This window comes from Triticum aestivum, chromosome 2A, assembly GCF_018294505.1.
Source record: "Triticum aestivum cultivar Chinese Spring chromosome 2A, IWGSC CS RefSeq v2.1, whole genome shotgun sequence".
NCBI classification, from domain to species: domain Eukaryota; kingdom Viridiplantae; phylum Streptophyta; class Magnoliopsida; order Poales; family Poaceae; genus Triticum; species Triticum aestivum.
Window position 1 is genome coordinate 94924069 of NC_057797.1, and position 12199 is coordinate 94936267.

The following is a 12199-nucleotide window of genomic DNA, read 5'->3' on the forward strand; positions in this document are numbered from 1 at the left end:
AGCAACATAAACACTATTCTGATCATGGGATCAGAATAATATTCTGATCACACCCTGACCTGCCCCGCTAATAGTACGTTGAACTTCCCTGTGAACTAGGTTGAACTTCCGCCAACATTGCCCAAATGGGGCTTGCGATATACCATTGGAAAGCTATGGACACCAATATCATGACCCAACTTAAAACTTTGGCAAAATATAAGCAGTTTAAGAGCAGTTTTGAAAAGCGTTTTTTCTTCGCACAAAAAATGTGAATCGTATTTTCGATCGCATTTCTAAACCGTTTATCGGAATGAGGCATATAATATGGCGTTGGAAAGATGCTGCAAAACCGCTCCTTCCACATGTTGAAAGTTTTCTCTAATTCCCTATGGTTAAAGAGTAATTTGAAAAAACGTAAGATTTCGTAAACCGAACAGCTGAGTTCGTTTTTTCGATGTCATTTCTAAATGGCTAATCCAATGGAGGCATATGATACTGCGTTGGAAAGCTTATGAAAATGCGCTACTTTTTCATCTTGAAAGTTTTTTATAATTTTGAATGGTTTAAGAGTAATTTAGAAAATGGTCCAAGTCCTACCGAGTTCGTATTTTCGAGCTAATTTTTTAACCATGCATCCGAATTTAACAAATTATATGGCGTTGGAAAGCTTGAACAAATGTGAAACTTTTTGGTATGTATTGTTTCTCCCAATTCTTTACGGTTTTAAGTCAGTTTTGAAAATGGCGAAAAACGTATTTTCGCCGTAATTTCTACAAACATTATCGGAATGGGCCAAATAATATACCGCTGAAAAGCTACGGAAAATGCGAAACTTTTTCATATTGATAGTTTTCTCTGATTCCTAGCCGTTTTAAGTAATTTCGAAAATGGCGGGATCATGCGTTCTGCCTTTATCGCGAAACGGATTCTTCGAAAATGCACCGCGTGAAAAAACTGAACTTCTCGGCGCGTGTATCTGAACTTCACTCTGTTTTTCATGTGATTTTTTTTGCTTGTAGGTCTCCATCCACTGCTTGTAACTCTCCATCCATTCATCGGAATTGAGCAGGTGATATACCGATGGAAAGCTGTTGTAAGCACGCAAGTTTCCCGTGTTGATCGTTTTTTCGTACTCGCGACGATTTTAAAAGTTTTTCATCTCAAATTCATTCAGCGTAGTAGTTGAACTTCCTGATGTTTTCATGTTGGACTTCTGTAACGTATTTTGTTTGTAATTTTCTCATCCATTCGTTAGTGTTACACAAATGATATTCTTTTTGTACAAACCTCTCTCACAATAATTTTTTTAATTTTCTCCGATGGAAGACTTGAACTTATAACAACAAAACTTTTAGCTTTTTCTTTTTATTCCTTTTTAATACAAAATGCACAACGTGTAGCACGTGAACTTCTGGTAGTTATCAATCTGAATTTCTCTCGGTTACGTGAAAATATCTGAGTTTTTTATGAATTTTTAATCTGATTTTTCCTAATCCTTTTTTATGAATTTTTTAAGCGTTCTTTTTTAAAAGTTGAACTTCTTGTTATTTTATTTTTGAACTTCTTGTTTCCAAATCTTTAATAATGAGGGAAATCTTAGTTTTCTATAATCATCAAACTTCTCCATCTTTTTAATATGGACTTCCTGGTTTTTTTCTTAATTTTTTTATGAAATTTTTGAAACGTTCTATTTTTAAAAAGTTGAACTTCTTGTTATTTTACTTTTGAACTGCTCGTTTCCATTCTTTAATAACGAGGAAAATCGGAGTTTTCTATAATCATCGAACTTGTCCATCTATTTAATATGGACTTCCTGGTTTTATTTCTTAATCTTTTTTATGAAATTTTGAAGCGCTTTATTGATAAAAGTTGAACTTCTTGTTATTTAATTTTCGAACTTCTTGTTTTCATTCTTTAATAACAAGGAAAATCTGAGTTTTCTATAATCATCGAACTTCTCCATCTTTTTAATATGGGCTTCCTGGTTTTATTTCTTAATCTTTTGTTTTTCAATTTGAGTTCATGGTTGATTCTTCAATACTAAAGAATATTTGAGTATTTTAATAACGGTAAAAATCTTAGTTTCTAAATAAACATCGAACCACTTCGTTGTTTTCGTTTGAACTTCGAGTTTTTTCAGAAATGGGGGAAATCTATTTTTGAACTTTTTTTAGTAGTTCCTTTTCTTAATTTGAACTTCTTCATTGTATACTTTAGTAACGAGAAAATCTGAGTTTTTCATAATCTTTGGACTTCTCTTTTATTTTAATTTGAACTTCTTAGTCTTATTTTTAGAAAAAAAAAATATGTTTTTAAATAAGCATCAAACATTTTTTGAAAAAATAACTTTATACTTTTATTTTTCGAAGAAATGGAAAGAATTTAAGTTTTTATATATGCATCGAACTTCTCCTTTTTAATTTGAAATTCTTCATTTTATTTTTTAGTAACAAGGAAAATCTGAGTTTTATCATAAATATGAAATTTCTCTATTTTTGCAATTTGGACTTCTTGATTTATTTTCTTTCAGTAAAGACAATATCCTAGTTTTGTAATAAATATTGAATTGTCTATTATTTCAATTTCAAATTCTAGAGTTATTTTAATTTTAGAAACAATGAAAGTCCTTTTTATGATTTTTGAACTTCTCTATTTTTAAAATTTGAATTTCTTGTTTTTTATTTTAGAAATGGTGAAATATCCGCTTCTAAGTGTCTTTTACTTTTGAACTGCTCTTCTTGATTGTCCTTAGTGATTGAAGAAATTTGAGGTTTTAGTAAATATTGAACCGCTCCGCTTCTAGGGTTTTTTAAGGTGTGTTGTGAGTAGAACTCCGAACTTCAGCTATCGTTTTTTTTAACTTATGCGATATTTGTAAAAAAAACAGAGCCAATTTGCGCAATTTTTGAATCTTTTTCTAAATGGTTGACCTTGAACTTCTCGACATTTTTCACTACAGACACCTTTTTTGTGTGTAATAATGTCTCTATACACACCTTGAACTTCTTGACATTTTTCACTATACACACCTTTTTTGTATGTAATAACTTCTCTATGTCAAATGTCTCCCTGAATGTATATGAGCTTACCTAAAAATATGTACATAAGCTTCTTTTTTAATATGAACTTCTCGATTTATTCTTCAGTGATATAGAAATTTAGTGAAAATATCTAGGTTTATTCATTTTTTTGGTTTATCATTTAGTAACGAGGAAAATCCTCGGGTATAGTGTTAGTACAGTGTTATAAACTAAATATAATTTTAAGTCTATCATAGTATCAGTACAGTGTTAGTAGTAGTCCCTATAGACACGTGACAACAATTATAATAAACTCACAAGTAAAGAACACTTGCATCTCCCATCCTGGTACATCTAACTCACTGAAACCCATAAGCAAATCACTCTATGTAACGCCTAACACTGGTACTTCTAGCTGACAGAGACATGACCTGCTTAGCTTGGTTAACAACCACTAGGCTATGCCAAAATCAGCGAGTGCGCAACTAGCTCCTGCCTCCGGCTACTTCCCTGGAGCAAGGTGTGAGGCGATCGAATGCCTCAAGCGCGTGCTGCAAACATATTACACATGGATCGAGTACAACTTTATTGACAGCGATGGCGACCATGGACGCTGGAAGAAAGACGATTGGCACGACCTGTAGGATTCGTCCTGCTAGTGTGGTACAATGTGGACTTCGACAACACCATTCATATGGCCGGGAGGTACCAACGACCAGTGGAGACGTGGCAGAAGGGAAGATCGTAGGCTGGAGGTGCGACGCTGGGAGCTTGCTTGCTGGAGCAGCGGGAGAAAGAGATATGTTGGAGGGCGGCCGTCCATGTTTATGCATCAGGGAAAGGGGCCATAGCTGCAGGTGAGAAAGCAATGTTCAGAAACGTGCTGCTCATTCACTAAAATTGATGGAACTATTCTAGTCTAATACTTCACAAATTTGAAATCTAAGCAGAGTTTTTGCTGGAACTTACCTCATGGAAAATCACTAGATCCGAGATCGCACGACTTCTTTCTTTATCATATCTGAACTTCAGATTAATGCCTTCCCATTTTTTGCTCTGGCACACTGTACAAGCTTCAAATAGTACATCAGAGAGCAGTAGCACAATACACAACACTAGAAGAGAGTAGCAGCAAGCTTTTCATTCCATTAGGAAATTGATGAAAATAATGAAGAACACTTACTGGATAATCAAGAAACATGGTGAAAAAATTCAGCGGAAAAAGTATAACTCAAATATCAGTTTTTCACATTCTACACGGTTAATTCTTTTTAACAACATACAGATGAAATTAATTAATGAATCAAAACTCGGAAAGGGACTCTCTTTTATGCAGATGTAGACCCAATCATTCATGATTCTTCTTTAACATACTAAGATGACCAACAATACTGACTTGCAAACAATATTGTAGAAACAAACATCAGAGTTACCCGTTGCTTGGACGAGTACAGCTGAGGCAACAAGTTCAGTTGTACAAATGGAACAAACAAAACTGTGCTTATACCTATTGCGATGCGCAAGAAAGTCTGACGACGATGATGGACAAGCTCGCCGGGAGCAATAGGCGATGCAAACAACACACTGAGATTCAGAGATAGCGACAAACTCACGTCTGTCATTAGCACATCAAGAAGAGAGCAACACAACACGTCATTTTCCCCTAACGAAAATTAGAATATGAAGTCTCCAAAAGAAAGGGTGTGGCATGCCATCCAAATGGAGCATCAGAGGCGAGGTTAATTCATCATCTAGCAATGACCTCTTTGTGGGAGGGAGCACCGTGGAGGCACAGTGTGTCAAATCCGTCCGGCCGCTACAGTGACATTTGAACTTCTTGCAGCGGCACCAGCTTCCTGCAGGGGCATGGCGGAGGAGAACTGCATGGCACGTGAGAGGCGGGATCAGGAGTAGCTCCAGGATGGAAAGGGGTGTAAAGGTGGAGAAGGTCAGGGGTGAAGGGTCACCGGGGCGACGCACTGGTGCGAGAAGGCATGGCGGCGCTCGGACGGTGCGTGGCTGCGAGAAGGAAGACGACGTTCAGTAGCAGCGAGGCATCTGGCGACGACCACAACTAGGCGGGGGGTCGTGGAGAGCCGCTCGTCGACGGTTGGATCCCGGCGGCGGCACGACGGCGCGGCGGTCCAGGGAGGGCGGGCTGCGACGGGACGTCCGGGGAGGGCGCACGGCGGCATGGGGCGGTGGGGGAGGCTCGTCGCGGTGGGGGAGGGCGGCAGTTGGGGATAGGGACGATGGGTGGTCGTGGGGATCGGGTAGGTTAGGGAAGTTCGATAGGTGGGTCGTGGCAATGGTACATGTGGTGGGCTTTTTTCGGCCCGGTAACAGTTCGGGAGGACCGCCTCGCCTTATATAAGGCCATCCGTGATCCAAATAGTTATTCTAATCCTAGGATTAGAATAGTGCTACTCTCTCTCTCTATATATATATATATATTGTCATACGATTTCTTATGCTAAAGTAACAATCAATTCACAATGTGAAGTATGAATCAGAAACTTCCTTGAAAACTAACAAACTATAATCTCAGTCATTGAAGCAATTGCAATTTATCATAACATCGGAAAGAGTCAATATAAGAGCTTTTCATCAAGTCCACATACTCAACTATCATTTAGTCTTTCACAATTGCTAACACTCACGCAATACTTATGAGTATGAAGCTTTAATCGGACACAGAGAAAGATAGGGGCTTATAGTTTTGCCTCCCAACCTTTTACCTCAAAGGTAATGTCAACAATAATAGTTTATGAAAACCCACATCCAATTAGCTATATATATCAGGATCTTTCCAACACATTGTGCTTGCCAAAGGATAAAATGTAAAAAGGAAAGGTGAAGATCACCATGACTCTTGTATAAGGTATAGGACAAAAATAAAAGATATGCCCTTCGCAGAGGGAAGAAGATGTTGTCATGTGTTTTTATGGTTGTATGCATGAAATCTTAATGCAAAAGAACGTCACTTTATATTGCCACTTGTGATATGGACCTTTATTATCCAGTCCGTCGCTTTTATTTCTTCCACGTCACAAGATCGTATAAAGCTTAGTTTCTCCACACTAATAGATCATACATATTTAGAGAGCAATTTTTATTGCTTGTAACAATGATAACTTACTTGAAGGATCTTACTCAATCCATAGGGAGATATGGTGGACTCTCATGGCAAAACTGGGTTTAAGGATATTTGGAAGCACAAGTAGTATCTCTACTTGGTGCAAAGAATTTGGCTAGCATGAGGGTGAAAGGCAAGCTCAACATGTTGGATGATACATGACAATATAATTTATTTCGGATGTAAGAAAACATAACACATTGCGTTGTCTTCCTTGTCCAACACCAACCTTTTAGCATGTCATATTTTAATGAGTGCTCACAATCATAAAAGATGTCCAAGATAGTATATTTATATGTGAAAACCTCTCTTTGTTTATTACTTCCTATTAATTGCAACGATGACTAAAACTATGTTTGTCAACTCTCAACAACTTTTATTCATCATACTCTTTATATGTGAAGTCATTACTCTCCATAAGATAAATATGATCTCTTTATTTCTTTTTATTTTTTATCTTTTTTCTCAAGATCATAGCAAGATAACCAAGCCCTTGACTCAAAACTAATCTTTATTATATATAGCTCACGGACTCGATTACATATAAGGATCATAAAGCAAAACTCAAAACTAAATCATACTAAAACTTTATTCTACTAGATCAAGATATTACCAAAAGGATCGAACTAGGAAAAATGGTAAAGATAGAAGTGTGATGGTGATACAATACCGGGACACCTCCCCCAAGCTTGACACCTTCCCATTTAGAGAGGAGTTTTGCTGCAAAAAATCTTAAACGAGAGTTGTATAACAATACATAATCACCTACATTAAACTCACGTTTTTGTATCCTTTTGTCATGCCATCTTTTAACTTTTTATTTAAACAGTTTAGCATTTTCATAGGCCTGAGTTCTCCATTCATCAAGTGAGCTAATGTCAAATAGTCTCTTCTCACCGGCAAGTTTGAAATCATAATTGAGCTCTTTAACGGCCCAATATGCTTTATGTTCTAGTTCGAGAGGTAAGTGACATGCTTTTCCATAAACCATTTTATATGGAGACATACCCATAGGATTTTTATATGCAGTTCTATAGGCCCATAGTGCATCATCAAGTTTATTGGACCAATTCTTTCTAGATCTATTAACAGTCTTTTGCAAAATTATTTTAAGCTCTCTATTGCTCAGTTCTACTTGGCCACTAGACTGTGGATGATATCGAGATGCAATTCTATGATTAACATCATACTTAGCAAGCATTTTACGAAAAGCACCATGAATAAAGTGTGAACCACCATCAGTCATTAAGTATCTAGGGACTCCAAACCTCGAAAAAATTACTTCTTTAAGCATCTTAATAGAGGTGTTATGATCAACACTACTACTTGGAATAGCTTCTACCCACTTAGTAACGTAATCAACAGCAACTAAAAAATGTGTATACCCATTATAGGAAGGAAACGGTCCCATATAATCAAAAAAACCCAAACGTCAAATGGTTCAATAACAAGTGAATAATTCATAGGCATTTCTTGACGTCTACTAATATTACTAGTTCTTTGACATTCATCACAAGACGAGACAAACTTATGGGCATCCTTGAGGAGAGTAGGCCAATAAAAACCGAATTGCAATACCTTATGTGCAGTTCTATCTCGAGCATGGTGTCCTTCATAAGCCTCGGAGTGACACTTACGTAGGATCTGTTCATGTTCATGCTCAGGCACACAACATCTAATAACACCATCTACTCCTTTATAAAGGTGTGGGTCATCCCAGAAGTAATAATATCTTAAATCATAGAAAAACTTTTTCTTTTGCTGATAGGTGAAACTAGGTGGTATAAATTTAGCAACAATGTAATTAGCATAATCAGCATACCATAGAGCAGTACGAGAAGCATTTATGACAGATAATTGTTCATCAGGAAAGCTATCATCAATAGGTAGTGGGTCATCAAGAACATTCTCTAACCTAGATAAGTTGTCTGCAACGGGGTTATCAACTCCCTTTCTATCAATAATATGCAAATCAAATTCTTGTAGTAGGAGAACCCATCTAATAAGTCTAGGTTTAGCATCTTTCTTTTCCATTAGATATTTAATAGCAGCATGATCGGTGTGAACAGTTACTTTAGAGTCAACAATGTAAGGTCTGAACTTATCACAAGCAAATACAACTGCTAAAAATTCATTTTCAGTAGTAGCATAATTTCTTGGGCACTGTCTAGAGTTTTACTAGCATATTGGATAACATTTAATTTCTTACCAACTCTTTGTCCTAGAACGGCACCTACAACATAATCACTAGCATCACACATAATTTCAAAGGGTAAATTCCAATCAGGTGGCTGAACAATGGGTGCAGAAATCAAGGCTTTCTTAAGTATTTCAAATGCTTCTACACAATCATCATCAAAGACAAAAGGAACATCTTTTTGTAAAAGATTAGTCAGAGGCCTAGAAATTTTTAGAAGTCTTTAACGAACCTCCGATAAAAACTGGCATGACCAAGGAAACTTCTTATACCTTTAATGTCCTTTGGACACGACATCTTTTCAATAACATCAACTTTAGCTTTATCAACTTCAATACCTCTTTCAGAAATTTTATGCCCCAATACAATACCTTCATTAACCATAAAGTGGCACTTCTCCCAATTCAAGACAAGATTAGTTTCCTCACATCTCTCCAAAACTCGACGAAGGTTGCTTAAGCAATCATCAAAAGAAGTTCCATATACGGAAAAATCATCCATGAAAACCTCAACAATCTTTTCACAAAAGCCAGAGAATATAGCAGTCATACATCTTTGAAAGATAGCAGGTGCATTACATAAACCAAAAGGCATACGTCTATAAGCAAAGGTACCAAAAGGGCAAGTAAAGGTGGTCTTTTCTTGATCCTCTTTTGACACATGTATTTGAGAGAAACCATAAGAGCCGTCTAGAAAGCAAAAATGTGTATGTTTGGATAATCTTTCTAGCATTTGATCAATAAAAGGTAAAGGGTAATGATCCTTTTTAGTAGCTTTATTTAGTTTGCAGAAATCAGTTACCATTCTATAACCTGTAACAATTCTTTGTGGGATCAATTCATCTTTATCATTAGGAACAACAGTAATACCTCCCTTCTTAGGGACACAATGGACAGGACTTACCCACTGACTATCACCAATAGGATAAATTATACCTGCCTCTAGAAGCTTTAGTGTTTCTTTTCTTACCACTTCTTTCATCTTAGGATTTAATCATCGTTGGTGATCAACAACCGGTTTAGCGTCATTCTCCAATTTTATTTTATGCTGGCATAGAGTGGGACTAATGCCATTAAGATCATCAAGAGTATATCCAATAGCAGCATGGTGCTTCTTCAGAGTTTCCAATAATTTCTCTTCTTCTTGCTCTGAAAGGTTAGCACTAATAATAACAGGATATATCTTATTTTCATCAAGATAAGCATATTTAAGAGTATCGGGCAATGGTTTAAGCTCAAACACGGGATCACCCTTGGGTGGAGGAGGATCCCCTAGAATTTCGACAGGCAAGTTGTGTTTCAAAATAGGTCCCTCATTAAAGAATACTTCATCTATTTCCCTTCTTTCATTCATAAACATATCATTTTCATGGTCTAGCAAATATTGTTCTAAAGGATCATTAGGAGGCACGACAATAGAAGCAAGAACAATAATTTCGTCTTTACTAGGCAATTCTTTATCATGGGGTTGTCTATGAAATTTAGCAAAATTAAAATCATGAGACATATCCCCTAAACCAATAGAAACAATATCCTTTTTGTAGTCTATCTTAGCATTAACAGTATTCAAGAAGGGTCTACCAAATATAATGGGACAAAAGTTATGTTGTGGGGAATCAAGAACAAGAAAATCATTAGGATATTTAATTTTCCCACACAAGACTTCAACATCTCTAACAATCCCAACCGGTGAGATAGTATCTCTATTAGCAAGGTTAATAGTAACATTAATATCTTCTATCTTAGTAGGTGCAATATCATGCATAATTTCTTCATATAAGGTATAAGGTATTGCACTGACATTAGCACCCATAACAATGATCTCCTATTTTAACAGAAACAACAGGTCTATGTTTATCTTTAGTAACGGGTTTAGCAATTCCAGCAGCTTCATCGTAGAAGTAAATAGCATGCCCATCAATATTATCAACCAGGAGATCTTTAACCATAACAATACTAGGTTCAACTTTAATTTGCTCAGGGGGGTTGGGTGTTCTAATATTACTTTTGTTGACCACAGTTGAAGCTTTAGCATGATCCTTTATTCTAACAGGGAAAGGTGGTTTCTCAATATAAGCGGTAGGAACAATAGGTCAACATTATAAGTGATAGTCTTTTCTTCAACTTTAATAGGTTCAACTACTTTTACTTCAATGGGAGGATGATATTTAAACCACTTCTCCTTAGGGAGATCAACATGAGTAGCAAAGGATTCACAGAAAGAAGCTACTATCTCAGAGTCAAGTCCATATTTAGTACTAAATTCACGAAAAGGATCTGTATCCATAAAAGATTTAACACAATCAAACTTAGGTGTTATACCTGACTCCTTACCTTCATCGAGTTCCCAATCTTCAGAGTTGCATTTAATTCTTTCTAATTAATCCCATTTGAATTCAATAGTCTTCATCATAAAAGAACCAGTACAAGAAGTATCAAGCATGGAGCGATTATTAAGAGAAAGCCGAGCATAAAATTTTTGAATAATAATTTCTCTTGAGGGCTCATGATTGGGGCATGAATATAACATTTACTTAAGCCTCCCCCAAGCTTGAGCGATGCTTTCTCCTTCGCGAGGCCAAAAATTATATATATAATTATGATCATAATGAACCAGATGCATAGGATAAAACTTCTGATGAAATTCCAATTTCAATCGGTTGTAGTTCCATGATCCAATATCATCGCATAGCCTAAACCATGTCAATGCCTTTCCCTTCAAAGATAAAGGGAAGACCTTCTTTATAACATCCTCGGGCATACCTTCAAGCTTAAATAATCTACAAACTTCATCCACATAGATTAGGTGCAAATCGGGATGCAATGTTCCATCTCCTGTAAAAGGGTTAGCTAGCAGTTTCTCTATCATACCCGAAGGAATTTCAAAGTAAACATTTTCAGTAGGTTCAATAGGTTGAGGAGCAACTCTTTGCTCTACTAGTCGGGTGAAGATACCCCGAATAAGCCCCTCAAAGGATTACTTTCCATAGTAACAAGTGACAGTAAATTTCAGCACACTATATAAATTTTTCCTTACCAAATTCCACCTACCAAAGACGCTTCACTCCCCGACAACGGCGCTAGAAAAGAGTCTTGATGACCCACAAGTATAGGGGATCTATCGTAGTCCTTTCGATAAGTAAGAGTGTCGAACCCAATGAGGAGCAGAAGGAAATGACAAGCGGTCTTCAGTAAGGTATTCTTTGCAAGCACTGAAATTATTGCTAATAGATTGTTTTGTGATAAGGTAATTTGTAATGGGTAACAAGTAATAAAGTAAACAAGGTGCAGCAAGGTGGCCCAATCCTTTTTGTAGAAAAGTACAAGCCTAGACAAAATCTTATATAAAGGAAAGCGCTCCCGAGGACACATGGAAATTATCGCCAAGCTAGTTTTCATCACGCTCATATGATTCGCATTTATTACTTTGATAATTTGATATGTGGGTGGAACGGTGCTTGGGTACTGCCCTTCCTTGGACAAGCATCCCACATATGATTAACCCCTCTTGCAAGCATCTGCAACTACAAAAGAATTATTAAGGTAAACCTAACCATAGCATGAAACATATGGATCCAAATCAGCCCCTTACGAAGCAACGCATAAACTAGGGTTTAAGCTTCTGTCACTCTAGCAACCCATCTACTTATTACTTCCCAATGCCTTCCCCTAGGCTCAAATAATGGTGAAGTGTCATGTAGTCGATGTTCACATGACACCACTAGAGGAAAGACAACATACATCTCATCAAAATTTCGAACGAATACCAAATTCACATGACTACTTATAGCAAGACTTCTCCCATGTCCTCAGGAACAAACGTAACTACTCACAAATCATATTCATGTTCATAATTAGAGGGGTA

General features: G+C 36.7%; 1 long non-coding RNA gene across 1 annotated transcript; it reads right to left on the reverse strand.

Moving 5' to 3' along the window:
- Positions 1-3750: 3750 nt before the first annotated feature.
- Positions 3751-4859, reverse strand: LOC123184896 (uncharacterized). Its single transcript, XR_006493111.1, has 3 exons — positions 4765-4859; positions 3972-4066; positions 3751-3853 (listed from the first exon to the last, which is right to left on the reverse strand). It is a non-coding gene; the product is annotated as an uncharacterized lncRNA (long non-coding RNA).
- Between the last annotated feature and the right edge of the window lie 7340 nt (positions 4860-12199).